The sequence below is a fragment of the Culex quinquefasciatus genome, chromosome 2, assembly GCF_015732765.1.
Source record: "Culex quinquefasciatus strain JHB chromosome 2, VPISU_Cqui_1.0_pri_paternal, whole genome shotgun sequence".
In the NCBI taxonomy this organism is placed as follows: Eukaryota; Metazoa; Arthropoda; class Insecta; order Diptera; family Culicidae; genus Culex; species Culex quinquefasciatus.
This window is the reverse complement of record NC_051862.1, coordinates 194704289-194718771: the sequence shown is the minus strand read 5'-3', so window position 1 is coordinate 194718771 and position 14483 is coordinate 194704289. Positions and strand designations below refer to the sequence as shown.

General features: G+C 36.6%; 1 protein-coding gene across 3 annotated transcripts in view; it reads left to right on the top strand.

The window, feature by feature from the left end:
- Positions 1 to 14483, top strand: part of LOC6034867 — an 85126-nt gene that overhangs the window by 55961 nt on the left and 14682 nt on the right. The gene's annotated exons all lie outside the window — the stretch shown is intronic.

Here is a 14483-nt window from a genome sequence, read left to right as displayed (position 1 = left end):
TGAATTTCGACACTTTCTTGACGAAAAATAATAATCAAGCGGGGTAACAAATATTCACAGAGAAAATCCTATTCAAAAAGTGTTTTCCATTTGTTTTGCAAATTTGCAAAACAAATGTATTTAACTCCTTGCAAAACTTGATTTTTTTTAGCACAGCAAATTTTTGAAATTTACGACTGTGTTGAAAATTTCTTTATTCTGAAATAAAAATTAAAACCCGAATTTTTCTTAAACTTAGGCTTCATTTCCAGGAAAAATGAAAAGCACCACCTTTAAATTGCATGAAAGATGTTGATCAAATAAGGATCGCGAGAAGGGACGTAAGAAAAAATCGTGCCTTTTCCGCAGTCGAAAAAGCCAAAAACGGCGGGGCACGAAATGAGAAAAAATGTGTTTACTTTTGTTATTTAAACAACTTTTTATCTGACAGTCTTTCTTGACGCCTTCTCCTCCCCTTTCCCCACCTGCTGCTGTTATTACTTATATACATTTTTTTTTTGCTGCCGCAAGTCATCTTACCCAGTGGCTCTTGCGCCAACTTTGGGACTGTTGGGCTGACTCTCTGGTTGGTTTGCCTTTCCGCTTCGGTACCCTTTTTCATTTGCTCCACCTCTTCCGGTTCTTCCAAAGTTTTTCTTTTTTTTTTTTCGCTCTTTGGGGGGGTGGTCGGACGAAATTTGTTCTCCCTCGCCGAAGAAAGAAAAAGCTCCCTGGCCAAAAGACAGGACTTTGTGGCGTTTGGTTTCGGGTGGACGTTGCAGGAAACGGGATAGCTGGTAGCGCTGCAAATTATAGCTTTGGAAAATTTTAAATTTCTGTTAATTACAGTACAGTCATTCAGCGCCGTTCTAGAACGAGGAGCGACGGCTAATTTTGGGACGATTGTGGGAAAATGCTGAATTGAGATTAATTTAAATGATTATTAGAAAAAAGTTGAACACAGGTCGAAAAAAAATTAGAGATTGTATTTTTTATTTTATTTTAATTGTAGAATGTACTAAGAAAAATCTTTTAAAAAATATGAAAAATTTTGACTATTTTTGAAATATATAGTATTATTTAAGGAATAGTATAATAAATTATAAACACCCAAAATTGATATAGAAATGTATTTTGAATAAATAAGAATACATAAATAATAACTGACAAAGAATATACTTTCGAGGTAAAATGCTTACCGCCTACAAAATAATTTCAAAGAGAAAAAAGCAACGATTTTTTATCGAAAATCGGTATTGTTTGTCACACTCATACTTGAGGCTTCCCAGAAAAATGTTCACACCAGGGAGTCTGTGAAAAACCGAGAAGAATTCGTCGCTGTCGTGCTTACTTGTCGCACGTGCATTTTGGACCAAATTAAGTTAAGAACACCTCACCTATTGACCTTCACAGATCCCCAATAATCGATTTCAATCATGAAATATTCAATAAAAACCGAAAAAACTTCGTGCATTTTTTCACTTTTCATACGAAAGAAGTTTCAATCTTGTCGTGCTCTTTTAACACAGCCTAAAAAATGATGTAAGTGCGACAACTGACCAAAGGAATTTCATATCAGAACGCGTTTGACACACGTACATGCCCGACTAACGTAAACATTTGTTATTGTAACTCAGGACTCCAGCAACCAAATTCAACCAAATTTCAGGACAATGCACAGAATGGTCAACCAAACCAAACGTGTTTGTTACTGTTTACTTTGCGTGCTCTTGTTTTTGTTTAAAAAAGCGACGTGCGACAAGTTCGCACGACAGCGTCGAATTGTTGACATTTTTCACGGGTTGAGTGTGTGTGTGTGTAACTTTACACGATCAAACTGTCGCGAGCTGTTCCCTCTCCTCCAAGTTTGGTGTGTATAATTTGAAAAATAACTGCTTATTTTTTATGTGACACCATCCGACGTAGCTTGGCAAATTAAGGGTTTGAGGGAGAAGGGGGTGGGGCGAAAAGACAAAAGCCAAGTCAAACGCATGCATGAAAAGTGACACACACGCGCGAGGAAAAATGAGAAAAATCCGAGAAGAAAAATTAGAGGAAAATAAAAACAGGTTGATGGGGAAGAAGATTTGTGGGTTGATGGGGAAGAAGATATTGGCAGAAGGTGAAAGTGATGTGCTTGCGGTAAAAAGTTTTTATTGGATAATTTAGAGCTTTTTTATACTTTGTTTTTTTTTTTAATTAAGAAAACCTAGGATTGAGTATGCTTACCCAAGTGAATATTCGATTAATGGCATCGTCTTAGCCATTAATCAAGGAAGTTGATTATGCTTCAAAGAAACGATTAAAAAATGGTTTTAAATTTCATGAATGTTAATCTATCACGTACTGCAGGGAAAATATAAAGAAAAACATGCGAATTGCAGCACAAAAAACCCACTTTCCCTAACGAATCATGCAGAAAAGAGCCATGTACAACTCCGGTAAGATTCGGGGCACTTTTTAAAGAACTCAGGAGAAATCAGGAGAAGGGGGGCAAATATAACCCACGTCGGCAAAAGAACTGTGCGGAACACTGCTTTATATCCATATTTTTCACCGAAGAAAAATTAAAACCAAGCAAAAAATAATCACACACGAAAGACGGTCCAAACTGGGTGGAAAATCGAGAAGAGTGAGCTGGGAAACGGAGAAATGAGCGCTGCAAACAAAAGAAAATTATGTGGAAAAGGGGAAAATAAGAACATCACGAACGAAATGGAAATAATGGGACGGGGGGAGGGGTTGAGATTTGCGGGGAAAGGTCGAGTGAAGGAAAAAATAAGAACTCGTACATGCAGCAGGGGTTACTGAAAAAAGTGGATGCCACCCCGAAGATATATGGACCAAAGTTGGGAAATTTGGAGGAGGTGGAAATCCCCCAACTCTCACAAGAAAAGTGCAGGAAAACACACACAAGAAGGTGCCGCTGTCTGGTCTCGAAACGGTCACATATTCACCAAGAAATTGGAAAAGCAGACAATTTTAGGAAAATTAAGAAAAACAAAATAGAACTGAAAATTTGGAATCTTTCAATATCTTACAAAAAGAAAGTTTTTCGCAAATCACTCTGTTTCGCAACATCTAGGAAATTTAATTTCGCCAAACCTCCAAAATTCAACAAAAAATGCCTCAAAAGATAAATTTCTTTGGTGAAACATTTCTACCCCATCATTCTGAGGTTTTCACTTTTTCTCACCCCTCAAAAACGCACACACACACACACCCAAACCCGCAGCCGGCAACAAAGTCAGTGTGTTCAGATTAAAATACCGACAAAACACTTACGCAAACATTGAATGTTCAAGAAAAAGGGCCCCAGCATCACCGCCCTCCCGGTGTGCTGTGGCAGGCAGGCATCAATAATTCTCAAACCCCTGTCACCTGGCGCCCTGTCCCCACCCTCCTGATCGGAACCAACAAAAAAAGCTGCTGGTTGAGCGGAGATTCTGGACCCCACGAGAAAGGAAAGACCCCTTCTTGGGGTGTTTCGACGGGTTGTGAAGTTTTGGGGGAAAAAGCGTCGGGTGGGAAGAAGGATGAGCTTTTGTGTTTTTCACCACCTCAGCACCTGGCTTTGGAACGGGTGAGGCTTGGTTTTAGGAAAATTGGGACGTTTTTACATTGATTTGATAATGAAAATATAACGCTGCTATGTTCAGACAATTCTCTGAATATAAAATATGAAATAAAAGCAAATATTTGATAAAGAAAAATAATTTCAAAACAATCAAATCAATTCCACGTGTTCTGGGACTTCTCGGGTCCTTTCTACATTTATGATGTTCAAGTCAGTTTAGCGCCAAATTAATTATTTTGTCAAAATTGGTAAAAAAAACCCGATTTAATATCACCAGAGGTGAAATAGAGCCTTTCTTACAAAATGATGAAACTCCGAGAAATATATTGGTGCAATTAATTTTTCAAAAACATAATGATACCATCCAGTGAGATTAAGGCTTCGAATCATTTTAGGCTAAACCTCAAATGCCATTTTTTTTAAATTTCAGAAGTACATTATTTGTCGCAATTTAAATTTAATTAAGAAAAACATATTGAATTGACATTATTAGAAAAAAAAATAAAAAGTACTCAGTCTATAATGTTAGTGTATGATTAACTTAAAAAAATATGTATCGCTATTGCACTTTGTTAATCAATTATGAGAAGCCAGAAAGAACACTTTCACGCGCAGCGTAAAACGCGCAAGCGTAAAAGCCCTGGCGTTGAAGCTTCGACTTGACGACTTGTCGAGCTTTCGAGCGAGACTTCGAATTTGATGTTCAGTATATGATTTTGTATAAATCCAAAAATTTAATAGGAGAAAATAGGGTAAAAATAAAACGAAAAACACTAAAATTGCTATATCTCTAGAAATACATTTTGGAAAAGCTTCAAATTTTGGGCCCAAACAGTTTATGGCGCATGTTTTCAAACGGCTTTTTGTTTGAAACTGAATTCTTTAAATTTGCTAGTGTTATCTGTAAAATAGTCCAAAAAATACCTCTAAAAATGGCTTTGACCACATTTACTGGTCGAAAATTGTGAATCTAAAAATAAAATGTTCGTCTCCGACCCCACGGCTACAGATCTAACTTTTAAAAATTGTGGGTTTTACGAGCGGTTTTCCAGTGATGGAAGACACAAATTTTAAAGAGCGGATACAGACATCGGCCATGTATTTCAGAAAAAGAGCTCTCAAAAACCAGACTTTGAGTTCCGGGTTTCGGGCCAAAATTCAATTGAAAGAGCGCATCTATACCTTCAATTTAGTAATAGGATTTTTTCCTGGGACGAATCCTCGCCGTGCACGATTTTTTTTAGATTTCTGAAAAAAGCGTTTTTCCAAAAGCAAACCTTAAACCTTTCTTTTGTAAGAAAGGCAAAACTCATGGTTTCAGCATTCAGAATTTTAGCGCAAAATTAATTATTTTGTCAAAATTGTCCCATAGTTTTAGAGGAATTTGATAAAATACTGTAATCCCAAAAGAATACCCAAAATGTGGTGTCCGACCATTGACAAAATCTAAAATCTGCAATTTTGCAATATCAAAACAATACCTTAAATTGGTATGATACAAAATTTTGCTCTTGCATAATTCTTAAGACAAATTTGTTTATTGGTACCAGTGAAAGGTATTATGACGCATTTCCCTTGTTATTTACCCATTCTCGGGTAGTGACATCTATATCAAAGCCAAAGTACGACAAGACACTATTTTGACCAAAGATTTTTTTTCAAATTTTGTTCTTGATTTGAAATTTTCAATCTAAAAATTAAATTAAATATAATGACAGTAATTATTCTTCCAAATAAATCTAAATATCTGGGAATTCATGTATAAAAATAATTCCCAAATACCGATATTGATTTATCAAGTTGTCCGTGGCTTGCTGTTTAAAATTTTTAAGAAGGAATATCCAATTTAAAAAGACTTCAATCTTTACAAATAATTCTTTGCAAAAAAAGGATGTATTTTTTACATTGTTCATATTTTGAAGATCAAAAATAAGCCTTTAATATATTTTTTTCGTTCAACACGAAAACCGTTTGAATTTAATTGTTTAGCATCTTTAACTTGTGAAATTTTAGCATTTTTTACATATACTCTTTAAAAAATACCGGAATCAAATATTTTAGCTAAAATATTCAAAATAAAAATAAATTAATACATTTTTCTATTGATTTCGATAAACTTTCAAAAATAAATGTTGATTTAACAAGTTTTTAGTGTTTTATTGTTAAACTTTTTTTAAAAGAAAGTTCAGTATAATAAGACTGTATTCTTTGCGATTTTTTTGTTTTTTTTTTAAACATTTTTATCATATTCTCAATAACTAAAATAAGTGGTTTTATTTATTTAGCACGAAAAACTTTGGAATTTGATTTGATACTTAAGCACTTAAGTTTATCTACTGTTTTTTTTTTATTCGAGCTTATTCTTAAATTTTAACATTTGAACATTTTAACAATTCAAACATTTGAAAAATATATACAATGGCTCAATGAATCAATTCTCAAAAATACTTTTACAAAAATTACAAAAAATTTAAATTGTTTTTCAAAGATTTACGCAATATGACAAAATGAAGCATAATAACATTTCTAAACTGGTGCTTAGGTTGCGCCACAAATGCAAAAAGGTGAGCTAGACCGCATAGGCGGGCAGAATATCATAGTTTCATGCCCACAAAAGCTCTCCTGAAAATTTCAGTCAATTTGGTCAAGAATCCGAGGTGCCCATACGGTTTAAAATTTGTATCGGATTTTGAACCCGTTAGTATGGGGAAAACAACACTTTTTACATTTTATTGCCCTAAAAATCCAAAATTGAACCAAATAACTTTCTGGGCGAGCCGTTTATAGATTTTTATATGGGGAACAACTTTGTAGAACATCGCAGAACGATCTGAGCAGATCTGGCTTAGTTATAAGTGGTTTAAGCCAAACGTTTTTTCCAGGGTCGAACTTAGGATTTAGGTATAGCCTTTTTATCTATATGGTAACTGTGATCAGAAAAAATAGACTGACAAGTGATGGATTTCTTGTTGAGAGCTAACGACATCATGGTCGTCAAACAGGACAATAATTCCACTTTTTGTGAACTTCGGGACACCGGAAGGACCTAAAAGGATAACAAACTGGTCAAAGTATAAAGAAAATCAATGAAAAAGACTTAATTCTTACCTCAACTCTGCTTTCATTGGAATTTGCAATGAAACTGTTGTCAACAAGAAATCCATCACCTGTCAGTCTATTTTTTCTGATCACAGTTACCATATAGATAAAAAGGCTATACCTAAGTCCTAAGTTCGACCCTGGAAAAAACGTTTGGCTAAAACCACTTATAACTAAGCCAGATCTGCTCAGATCGTTCTGCAATGTTCTACAAAGTTGTTCCCCATATAAAAATCTATAAACAGCTCGCCCAGAAAGTTATTTGGTTCAATTTTGGATTTTTAGGGCAATAAAATGTAAAAAGTGTCGTTTTCCCCATATTAGCGGGATCAAAATCCGATACAAACTTTAAACCGTATGGGCACCTCGGATTCTTGACCAAATTGGCTGAAATTTTCAGGAGAGCTTCTGTGGGCATGAAACTATGATATTCTGCCCGCCTATGCGGTCTAGCTCAACTTTTTGCATTTGGTGCTCGATGAAATTATACTTTTTTCCCATTTGTTTTTTCTCAAATATTATTTTCATTCTCAAATATATCAAACAAGTGAAAATTGAGTTATGTTAACAAAACGAATTGAATGCAACTAATTTGATAATTGTAGAAAAGATTTTAATCATTTTCAAGAGTTGAATCGTATTTTTAAACCGGGTATGCTGAGGATTTCAAAATTTTTGGCAAGAAATCTCGATTTTTGCGATATTTTGTCGAATTTCTGACTTTTCCGATATCGCGACTAGAGACCCTGGTAGAACTCAATGTTTTCATGATTCTTTCAAATATTCTTTAAACACGTATTATAGATACAATTCTGCAAAGAATTAAATTGAAGTCAATTATTTCTAGCACAAGGTGTTAAAAAAAATCCACAAAACGTCCTACTTTGCTACGTGAACGTGAATTTTAGAACAGAAAACTATTTTACTTTTCACAGCACACCGGATGGCACAAAATACAAATCCTGTTATAAACTTAAAAAGTTGAAAATTATTATAAATGAAAATTTGTCGAAGAAGTGATTATTTTTTTCAAAGAAACAATAATTTTTTTTTAAAGTTATGTCTTCTTTTTTCATTTACATTTCAATTTTTCAATTCAATTCGGGTTTATTTGTGAATAATCCAAGTTACAATGAGTTCATTTAGGTATATAACAGAGTTTTGGTGTTCCTTTCAGCTGTGTTTTACATCGTAATTCAATCGAAAAATTATTACTTATAACTATGGAATAGACAAGAGTAAGAAAAAGTTTTCAAAAAACTGACAGAATTCACACTTCAAAAATACAAAAGTAGTAACATTTTATTGCAGATTTTCAAAATGGAGTGGCTTGTTCAATTTCAACCTAGACCAATTCAAAAAAGCTGCTTTCATCACTACAGGCGGAAAGAAAAGACCCAAGGGGCATCCACCGTCACCACCCAACCGAGTGTAAACGAATTTCTATCGGCCGGAGGCTGAGCCCAAAAGGTTAAGAAGAACCAGCCCAAGGTGCCCTACACCAGCGCCACCCCCAACTTTTCTCCCACCCACCTTCTCCAGAATGATAAATGTTGTACGGCTTCTCAAGCCAAAAGAGGGGAGAATGACTGTAAGATCCTTCCATTATTTTTTTTTCTTCCTTCCTGTGAGAGAGGGTGAAGAAGGCCAACGAGATATATGCCAAAAGTAGATTGCTGTGGGTTTCCGAACCGAATTGGTGAAATTGTTGTGGGTGGTGAATCTCTCTGTCTCTCTCTTTCTAGGGAGGGGGCAAGAAATTTACCCAGAAAGACAGCGCATCGACCAAAAAAAAAATAGCTCAGGAAACTCAGCAAAGGAAGTTGTTTGGATTATTGGGAAATTTCGGGCAAACACACAAAAAGTGAAAAATGGGCTTCGTCGAAGCTTTGAGGGGTGAAAAACGATGGCGCAAGCAACTTTTCGGGAAAACAGCCGAGCAAATATGCCTTTTTTATCGAAAATGAATTATTAATCTCCCAGGGGCTCTTTTTTATATTTTCCTTGGCCAGAACCTGCCGGCTTCAGCCAGGGTCTTTGTGTTCTTCTGACAGAGTGCCAAAGCACTCTTTTTTTCTGCCGGTTTGGAGATTCTCGGATCTCCCGGCCAGACCATGAAGTTTGGAACCTGGGGAGGTAGGTGGTGCTACTGCGAATGCTCCGTTGGTGATAAATGAATGTTTGCTGTTGATTTTTTGTGCAAACGCCAACCCAGCACCGCTGCCGGGAGGAACTTTTCGTTAACTTTACTTCAAGTTGGATGCTTTTTCATCCCTGATGGCCACTGGGAAAAGAAGGCAAACGGTGAGGATTCGGAGAAAATGAATGACTTTTTCTACCTTTTGTTGTCGCCGGTAAATTATATACCAGCTCCTCAGTAAATGAGCTTGATGCAACTTTTTTTTATAAATGAGTTTTTTTAGTCTTCAATTTCATGTTGAAATGTTGTGGTGATATGAAAAACAGAACAAATAAACGAACAAAACACAACACATTTTTTGCACAAAAAACCACATAAATTCATAAAAAAAAGTCACACGCAATTAAAAAAGCGATTTAAAGTTTTTCAAATAAATTTTTGACGATTATCTAATCAACATTTTCAAAAAAAAAATCAATATTGAAAACTACAATTCTCATGGAAAAAAACCTAACCTTTCGCCCAAACAATAATTACATTTTTCCTCGATTTTATTCGCAAGTCGATATTCTTAAATTATGTAGATTTGTCTGTGCTCTCACGCGAGGATTTTTCTAACCCTTTCTCCCCGAGTGAGACGAAACTTTTCCACCCAGCTCAATAACCGTCATCAAAGTTCGATTCCAGCCAGTCACACAGCCACAATATGCCAGAAAAAAGAAACGACTGCCTTTTTCGACCCGTGTTGAAACAAAAAGCTTTCCCGCGAACCACACTGAGGTAGGTGAAGAGGGTGGAGGAGGTGATTCGTTGCCAATATAGAGATAAAATTGGCCAGGACGAATGTATTGACATTTTGCCGAGACCCGCGAGCTCAAAGTGGGAGAGCGCGAACGAGAATTTTCAAAGTACATACATACATCTGACGAGGGGGGAGATGGCAAACTTCCACCCACACCTACGATTCTAATCGCGATTTGTACGCGTGTTCCACCCGAACACCACCCCCATCGTATCACCCCCTCAAAGGCAGAACGGGAATGAAGTCAATAGATTTCCCTCTCAAAACTAACCCCCCCAGTCGCACATCACATACATGAACCTCACACCAATACCAGTGTGTTCGTCACAAAAGTTCGACCCGGTTTTTCCGATTTTCGTAAAGCCATTCCCGGTGATCGGATCTTTCGTGTCCCTATCGGATGCCGGTATTATCCCGCGTGGAGCGGCATGGCATGGCTCCACGCGTCGTACATAGAAGCAGCATTGTGTCCCGTCAAAGGATGGTGGACAGTGTGGCCACACAGCAAATAAAGTAGTAATCCAGCTGCGTGTAAAAGGCCTGGATGTAAAATAAAATTTGCATTATTTTATGAAATTCTATGTAATATTACACCCTGAAATATGTAGCCCATCAGTATGGGAAACCTACTTGACCGAAATGTGAAGCTTACATATACGTTTATCCTTTCCATTTTACATTGGTCTAATGGCCGAGCGGGCTAAGGCGCCAGTCCTTACTGTAGGTGCTGGGTCGTCCCGTCGGATGCAACTTTTTTGTGTGTTTAAAAAAATTGTACATGCAGCGTGTAATATTAAGTGTCCAATTATGCTCTCAAAAATTCAGATAAAATCTAAGACTGAAAAAAAAGATCGGATAAGAGTTTAAAATTAATTAAAGTAGGAAAATTTAGAATGACGTTTTTAAATCGATTCCTCATTCATCAAATTTCTGCCAACACTTCCCACACGTGTGTTCCATACGGATCCACTACGGCACCACCACACCGGTGGTACGAACGACGCTTCATCCCGTCAAATTCGCAACGTGTCCTCATGAGTCTTCCCCACCAGAGCACCTTCTACCCCAACTATCCCGTCTCATTCCAATACAATCGCCATCATCATCATCATCCTCATTCCCAATGTCGTCATCGCCGTTCCTCTTCCTGTTGGTGGTGGACTCTGAATGCCTCCTCAAAGGACCCTTCCCTCCTTCCACAGCACACAAATGAATCTCCCACTCACACTCACACGACCATTTACACACACCCTCAAGTGGGGAGAGCGAACGAACGCGTTCGATTCCTCATCGCCACTACTTCGTCCTTTGTATGAATGTATGTGTAAACGTGTAGTTGTGTATGTGTGCATCTCTTGGTCATCACTTCGCCCACGAACTCTTGGAAGTGCGCCGCGTGTCGTCGTGGTCGTCGTCGTCGTCGTTGTGTTTGTACGTACGTACACCACTATCAGTTATTATTATTTTAAGGCAAGTGAACTTCATAATGAAAGTTGTTTAAAAAAGTTGTCTAAAAAATAGCGCTCCGCTCTGCAGCTCACGGAATTACGTCCAAAAGCACCGCGAGAAGCGTTGTTTAAAAAACCTAACCTCCTTTTGCTGAACACGTTGAGAATCTTCAGTGCGTCTTCACGTCCTGAACGCCGTCCTGCGTGTCCTTGGGCCTTTCTCGTCGGCAATTTCTCCAAGAAGTGTGCCATTCATGCCGACGAAAGGAAGTTGCACCCCTCGTCCGTCCGGACCTTTCCTTCTTGACCTTCCCAGCGTCCAACAACATTGTGTACGCCTCAACGCCATTGATCCGGAGTTTGTCCTACTTTTGTACCCCCGTCGTCCTGCTAGACGACCGAACGACGACGTCCTACTCCTCGTTCCGTATATCGTCTACAGTGGCTTGGGACGTCGAGTCGAGGTATGATCCGCCGGCTGATGTCTGGGTCGGCATGGTGGTGTAGCCATCAACAGCTGGCCGACGACGACGAGGACGAGGGGTCGGTCTTGGTTAAAAGTTCGACGTTCGGCAATAGACACACCAGCCGGGGCGGTACGGAGAGCAGGTCGAAATTTTTGAACCCCAACCCCCCCTCCACCACCATGGTCTCAGCGAAAGGGAAAGCTTGCAATGCCGGTGGAAGCTCGTCCTGAAGCAAAGGAAGAGTGTTCGCTTCTAAAGCCTCGCTCTATGTGTTTAGGAAATCTCTACATTTGCATCATTCATCCGTTTGGGGCAGGGCTAAGAGGGGTAGACAGCAGGTGAGGTGTGATTGCCGAAAAATATTCCGACACCCCCATCATTATCAGCAGGTAGAAGGCCGGATGTGGGCAGTTTGGCAGGATGGTTCCGGTACTGCATGGGGTGATGATGACACACATTTGGCACATAAGAACCGGCAGTTAATGGTAATGTGCTTCCTTCATGAATATGGATTGAGCTAAGGATTAAAGTATTGAGGATATTTTTCAAGAAGCTGGCTTATTGCATCTTGGGATGGACTTAAATTTATGCTGTAATAAATAATGTATGCTCTAAAAATAGAATATTATTCTCCATCAATAAATGATTGAAGCTCTAAAAAAACATATGAAAAATTAAAATGTTATGGGGAGATTTGGTCTTCGGGACACTTGTATCCCGAGGACACTTGATCACTAGCTTGTATCTCGTCAGCGAGTGGAAAATAATGCTATGTTCTAGAAAGTTTTGCTAAAATGACACAAACTAACTGTATACATAGTTACTATACTAACTATAGTTATAGTTAGTTACTATGGTAACTGATTTTTTTAAAGATAGCGTAGAGTTGCACACATTTCTCTAAGAAGTATTTCAAAAATCACCTAGATATCCTTTTTCTTTGTTTTTGTTAAAATTGCCGTGATTTTCAAAAATAATAAAAAATAACAGAATCGAATAGAACAACGTTTCAAAACATACAAAAAAGGGGATCAAGTGACAAGACCCCCTTATTATTCTACTATCTACTTTGCCGTAAGGCCGTAAAAACAAAATGGAAAATAAAATGTTTTAAAGTACTTTACATTTTTATTTAATAATTTAAAAAAATTAAGGTCACGAAATGGAGTAGCTCAGAGACAACTATTTTTATTTATTATGTTTATTTTTTATTTTTTTTATAAATATTTTTTTTTAGTTCAAGATCAAGTTTTAAGAAGATTTTTTTTGTGATGTACATTAGAAATTTACAAATTTTCTAATTTTACAATAAAAAAATTTTAGCATCGACGATTTTTCTGCAGAAAAAAACATTGTACATTTTACAAAAAAAACAATCCAAATATTTTTAATCAAAAACTAAAATTTTGTAAAGGGTAATTTATGCCAATTCACACAAAATCGTAAAAAAAAAGTTGCCAGACCCCCTTTCGATTTGCGTGAAACTTTGTCCAAGGAGTAACTTTTGTCCCTGATCACGAATCTGAGTTCCATTTTTCGATAAATCGTGGCGGTGGTTCAGTACGACCCCTTTCATTTTTGTACATTCGAAAAAGACGTTTTTTCAATAATTTACAGCCTAAAACAGCGACCAAATAAAAATTTTGTGTCAAAAAGGCTTTTAGGAAAAATTGGATATGATGGCGTGCTCAGAAATTCAAAAAAAATATTTCTCATCGATAAAATACAAAACCAGTTTCAAAAATTCTGCCATTTTTCGTTACTCGACTGTAAAATAGATTATGAGACATGTCTTTTTATGGGAAAATTTATGTACTTTTCGAATCTGCAATAACCCAGAAGAAAAATTTCTTCATTCAGAAAAAAAAATTATTTTTTTTTTGTTTTTTTTAAGAGTATAACAATGTTTTAAAAATCGTAGATCAGACAATTACATAAAGTTTGATTATGGACAGAAGGAGTTTGCTTGAAACTAGAGGTGGGCAAACCCGCTCTTTGTTATGAGCCGCTCATTTTCGTTCGCTCATTAAAAAGAGCCGGTCTTTTTCAATTTTTTTATGAAAAGGTTTTTTTTAAGAATCGTGTGATTTTATAAGTTAGTTCACATTGTACTTTTACAAATTATTTGATAAAAAAAATTAAAACTGAAAACGAGCCCTTGAAAACCATAGCTCTTTGCTGTCACTATGTCAAGATTTCTACTCGAACCTAAACATTCGAGTAATTGAATGGCACCCAAACTTAAATCAAGGATGTTGGAAAAAATGCCATTAATTTTAAAATTGCGTTTATTTCTGCAAGAATTGAACTTACACTGATATTTAATTTGGAGAAAACATTCTGTGAACTCTTTTCTACGTTCTGATTTAATTGATAAAGTCTATAATCGCTAAAGTTTAATCGGACAAAAGGATTTATTTTTTTCCAAAATCACTAAACTATTCAGTAGATTTTTGGTAATGTTTTACAAATTATGCAATTTGAAATGCTTAAATTTGTATTCCGGTAATACTTAAAAGTATAATCAGTTGTAAAGTGAAATTTTTTTCTCATGTTGTTTAAAAAATCATTTACCCCTGGGATAAATTTTTATAAGCATTAAAACATTTGAAATTTCATTTTCAATTCACAAAAACAAATTTAATACTCTTTTTTTGGAATTTCAATAAATTATATTTAAAACAAAAATTATGGCATCTTGAGCCGTTTCTTTCAAAAGACCGAAGTTTAAAAAATAATCTCGGTTCTTTTTTGTGAGCCACTTTCGCTCTTTTCTGTGAACCGGCTCTTTGAGCGACTCGCGCTTTGTTTGCCCACCTCTATTTGTAACCATCACGAGTTATCGCGATTCTACAAAAAAAAATGTTTTGAAGAAGTTTCTCTTTTGATTCTTTTTGCTGCGTCGTTCGTGTCTGTCGCGTGTGATCTGAACGGCCATGATCAACAACGACCAATACTTCAAAACTAACCA